This window comes from Pangasianodon hypophthalmus, chromosome 4, assembly GCF_027358585.1.
Source record: "Pangasianodon hypophthalmus isolate fPanHyp1 chromosome 4, fPanHyp1.pri, whole genome shotgun sequence".
Classification (NCBI taxonomy): Eukaryota; Metazoa; Chordata; class Actinopteri; order Siluriformes; family Pangasiidae; genus Pangasianodon; species Pangasianodon hypophthalmus.
The window spans coordinates 13,608,980-13,614,979 of NC_069713.1; positions in this window are offsets into that span (position 1 = coordinate 13,608,980).

Here is a 6,000-nt window from a genome sequence, read left to right on the forward strand (position 1 = left end):
AGCTATGATGATTACACTTCCTGTGTCCTACACTCTGTTAACTAGCAATTCAGCGTGTGTGTGTGTGTGTGTGTGTGTGTCTGTGCATGAGTGTGCAAGTGTGTATGTACCAACATGTAGTATATTGAACAGTATACAAAATACCCCCAACTGTATGAGAATAAACTACAAAATGATGCGAATGGGAAAAAATAATCAAACTATAATAAATAAAATATTGTTTTGTACTGAAAACATTTTGATATACATTTTGTAAGAAGGACATGAGATCATTAGATCCAAGCAATTCGATTAGGATAGTCTTAGCATGCTACTGGACGATAGCTAAGGCTAACGCTAGCATGGGTGGAAAATACCTGAGTAACTGTGTCTTGTTACTAAAAAAAAGTATGATTTATTGTATTTGTAATATATTTCCTGTTTCAATAGTACATTGCAAATATACTAACAAAAAATTGTACTAACTTTAAATATATAAAAAGTGTATTACCACCATGCTTTTACCTATTTTTACAATACAACTTTTAACACACTTTAACAAAATAATTGTAATTTAGTGTATTTTCTAAAAAAATATATTTTACAAAAATATACTTGAATTGAAAGTTTTGTTTATTTTTTTAAAAGTGTATTTATTTGCACTTTATGTAAATATATTTTAGTATTATTTTTAACTGTGTGCTGAAAATGACCATTGTAACAATGCATTGAAAGTATACTTTCAAAGTACATTATTAAATAACCTGAAGTTGTAGTTTACTTTAAGTTCAATTTTGGAGTAATTTTTAAGTGTACTTCTTCATGCTTGCAATTCACTTCATTACTGCTTTCAGAAAGTAATAAAACATGATAAATGCGTTGAAAGCCCATTTACAACATTTTTAAATAAAGGGTATGCACTGCACAAAAGGCTACTCTTGTAATTGTGATTTAAGTATTTTAATAAATTTATGCAATGTCACAGAGAGGTCCAATGTATAAACATCAATCCATGACTAATTTTATACCAACAGCACACCATACGAACACAAGAAAATGTGTTCTACAGGAAAGTAACCTTTTATCGAATGTGTTTTTGAAATGTTTCAGATGAATTTTGGGCGAAATGAGCAATTAAATAAGCATTAGCCGATGCTATTTTGCTTAGCTCGCTATCAGTGCTGTGGCTGAAGCTTACAGAGTGCTAACAGTTAGCCTACTAGCTAATCCGATAGACTTAATATTGTTCGGGGAACTTAGTTGGCTTGGTATTGCTAACTTCATAGAGCTAGCTATTTATAAAGGCAGCGTTGCAGTTTACACACTTGGTAGTTGATGTTTAACTGTTTGTGCTCTTGTCTGAGGGGATTTGTGCATTTTTTTAAAGTTGCTATTCACACTTCTTGTTTTTGACAGCGAGGCCGCGAATTAGCCATCATCTCAGTCTCCAGTTAGCTTAGCCTGTTAGCTAGCTAGCTAGTCGTGTGAGTGAGAGACAGAGGGAGAGAGAGAGAGAGACGTTGCTAAAGTTCGGTGCTGTGCCTCGAGATGCCCGCGATGTTGGAAAAGTGTACGACGGAGATTTCAGGGAAAAGAAGAGGCAGAAACTGGGTGAACAACCGGACAAAAAGTTTTACTGCCAATGGCAACAGTAACAATTGTTGGTCAGTGATGAGGAGCAGGGTAAGTGACGGGTGGTAGCAGGCCCGGGTTGGCTAATCGGGAGCAGCGGGAGGATTCCCAGGGGCCGGTCTGTGTTTTGACCGCGCGGGCCGGTGTTGTCATGCCACTGGGTTGAAATACAGAGGTCTGTTATTGAAGTTGCATGTTATTTATTGTAATGACCCTGACAAGAAGTGCATTCAGCATTGGGGGAAAAATGAGCATATTTTTACTCAAAAATAATATATTTATGGTATATTGCTTGTGTGTTTTGAAGACACTCTTAATTAATTTGTAATGTACTTGTAATACAAAAAAGTACACTTTAATATCACTAATCAAGCATGCAATTATCTTACACAGGCATATACTTAAAGTGTACTAAATATACTTGAAGTTGTTCCAATTTAGCACATAAAAGTACATTAAATACACTTAAAGTTATGCTTTACTACAATTTAATTACAACTAAAATATACCTAGCACAAAATTAGTTGTTCATTAGTTGTTCCAGAATAGCACACTTCAAGTTAACTAATCATTAACACACTTAAAGTATACTGACAATTAGTCTGGCTGCAAGTATACTTAGCATATTTTTTTTTCACTAGGGTAAGTATTATGTTTACATATTTATACTTGAATATTACTGAGATTGAATACTTATACTCTTCACATTTTCTTTGAAGTTACATTTCAAAGAAAAAAAAGCTTAGAATTTTGAATTAGACTTTCAAAGTACTCATGCCAGTGACTGCACACTGTATATCAATCAAATGGACTCAGTTTAGCATCCAATCAGGTTCATCAATATAGAAAAAAGCTATCAAGAATCATGCCAGTTCCTCATCTGCACTGACCTTCTCATGCTACACAGTGTAGTTAGCACCATAGCTATCCATCTGTGTCAGATGGATAAGCCACTGGACTGCAGTGTGGAACTTGAGAATGAGCGCCCCTGGCCCTACCTCAGTAAAATGCTTCAATATGCAATATGGAGTAAGCAAAGATTAGTATAAAATGAGGCGTCTCCTTCACCTGCCTACAAGGCATGAACTCCATTTAATGTGAAAAAGCATGCTGAGGTAAGTTTCGCAGCTAAGTTGGCCAGTTTTCTTTGATAATACCAGATTAGACATCAATTCCAATCAATAACACAACTGGCTAGACAGCAAGTCGAATTCTAAGCAATGGCAAATATTGGTTTTTATGTGATATTTTATTTCTGATTAATACATTATCAAACTATGTAGCGTTAGTCATGCGTATGACCAACAAACTTACAGTGATGCATTTTAGATAAGAAATTAAGTATAATTTCTCTACTTGCTATAATCATAAGGGGTCAATCAATGTCTTTTTGTTTTTAAAGTATTACCACACGCTTAATATTTTTGTCCTGTGTGGTAGCAGGGGTTTTACTACAAAACTACAAAATCTACAAAACCATAAAAGCTTTGCCTGCTAGCATTCAGCTCACTAGCTAGCAAAAAGTATGCTAAATAATGAAGTACATTACCAATTGGGAAATCTTGAGGAAAAAAAAAGCCTTCTAGCCTATTTCTAACCTCATGTATGGACAGATTTTCATACAAGTTACTTAATGATTTAGTTTTTCTATGACAATCAAACACAAACTACAAAATAGTATTTTATCAGAATCAGAAACGACTTATTGCCAGGTACAGTAAAGGACACTCTACAGTACTAGGAATTTGTCTTGATGTCAGGTGCAAACACAGAATCAAAGATATAAAGTCAAGGGGGAGATGAAATGAAGAATACAAAAATACAAAAATGCAACGCAGTAACAATGGTAAAACATTGTATTTCAAATCTGGTCAAATACGGTCTTGTTATTTGTTTAATGCATTTCAAATTGAATACTTGTAAAAGATTTATTCACAATGTATTAGTCTTTATTCATAGCTGTACTAATACATAACAGGAGATTTACGTGAAAGTGATGCCACCTAGAACCTGAAGGTCTAGCATGAACAATTAAGACTAATAAGACGTGAATTTATTTATTCATTTATGCTCAATAGATTGTATAGCAAACTTTTATTAAAATGTTTATTGCACATTATCATAACGCAATTATTGGTCATTTTCACACAACAAATCTCCAGTTAAGTAGCAATGCAGATATTTAAGAATAGAGACAAATACATAGTGAATAAACTTTTCACCTGTAATCTAATTTGAGCTTTATTCAACAAATAACAAGACCCTAATTAACCCTAATGTGTTCCATGAAATAAAGTATTACCGAAATATGTATTTCACATACATGTATCAGAAATACTGTGCTTCCCATCCCATGTAAATCTGACACATGTACTGTATGTGTTCTCACCCTCTGTGTCTTATTTCCTGCCTGTTTGAAGTATTCTATATCATTTTACAGTTTTAGACAGATGATCCCCACATTAGCGCAAATCTAAACATGTAGACGAGTGAGTGTGCACCATTTGAGTAATTTGACTATAATTTGTGTTTCCACTTTGTGGGTTCAGACATTTCTGACAAATGATGCCTCAGTCCAGCAATTCCGTGCATGTGCGTGTTTTTTCATGGTTTTTGCACTGGGTTTGAGTGTGTGTGTGTGTTTATACTGTGTCCGAAGGACGTGTTTGTTTTGACTATCTTCATGCTTATGATGTTTGCCAAGATATTTTGATTTTCTGACAGAAAATATCCATACATGAGAGAAACTCTGTGAGGGTATAATTTGTGTTTTTGCTGTATGCCTTTGGGCATTTATGACAGGTGATGTCTCAATCCAGCAATTCCAGGTGTGTGTGTGTGTGTGTGTGTGTGTGTGTTTCAGGGTCATATTTCGCCCTAGGCTCCTGCAGAGGTAGTTGGAAGAAAACAGGTGGAGGAGAGGAGAGAAACACTCACACCTCCGGAATGTCTTTACTCCTTTCTGCCTCTGGGAATTTATTTGCACTCGTCTTGTCTCCCTCTTTCCTTTCCCTTGCTTGTCTTTTCAGGCACAGAGGAACAGATGGGGGGAGACAAGGTGGGAGACACACCTGTTTTTGTCTACAGAGAGAATGAGAGACAGAATGGAAGAGAGAGAGAAAGGGTAAGAACAAAAGGTGATTGATTCTCTAGTTTCTTGGTTGTCGTTAATTGGGCATTTGATCTTTTTAGTATTTCTAACTGACTGAACCTTTTTGTACATGTCTCTAGAAAAGTCTGCTCAGTGTCAGTAAATGTACCACAGTGACACTCAATTTATATGTGGGTGCATGCATCTGTGTTCCACGCAATAATTATAATGTCAAAACACTGTAGTGTGCGCCCCCATTACCCCCATTATATTCTAGCCCATGTTTGATTCCTCCATTTCTCTGTGTCATTCAGGAGTGATTCAAAGCCAAAAATGTGTGCAAACACTCTCACCTCCAACCCTCGATGAAAATGAACTCCAATAATAAACTCCGTTCTCTGCCTGACAAGCACATGATGGTGTGAGTGTACGAACAATATGTTGAATCTGATGTTTATTGGAGATGGTGTGGTGTTTGATTATGTGTGTGAAGGTGTGGTGTGTTGAGCATTACCCTTGCAGGATCAGGCTATGGGGACTCGGGATCATGCACAGAGGGATTTTCACTCCTGTATCATGCAGAACCTCGGGATTCCAGCATTTCAGCATGATTATCTGGTTGTTCATTATTTTTCAGGAGAGGGCTGCACTGCTGAGGCAATCAGTGCACCGAGCCCAGCTTCCCAAATGTGTTAACAACATCCTCACTTCTGGGACAGGTTCGGAATGAGACTAAAAAATATAATGACTGGAAATAGAATAAATGAACAGTTCTGCTACTGAGGACTTTACGGTTATTGGAGGCTTTCCAAGAAAAAAGCTGTGCCTGAAGTATTCCCATAACACTTAGACACACATGCAGTAACAAGCTTGTGTTGCCTACGCTGTGAATAAATTTGAAGTGATATTTATGCCATGACCAATTTATCATCTTGATAACTTTTGAAATCAAGGTGGGATTTAAAAGAGTTCTCAAGAAATGATGCATATCACAGACCACACACGGTGTGATTTGGAATGGCACTGTCATGAGGTACATATATACATGGGCATATATGGCTTGACCGTCATATGTGAAGGTGTCTTTGAGTCCATATATGGACGTCTTCAAAATGGAAGAAGGAAGTCAACAGCATTCATTGTAAAAGATCCCAATATTAAGCTCTTAAATGATTATCTTTGTAGAATATCCTGTGGTTTAAATTATGTAAAATCCGATCTTAAACCATTGAAACTGAAAACCATTCAATTGTGTGAAAATGCAATTATAATGTTTATGCATGAGAGACACGTAAACA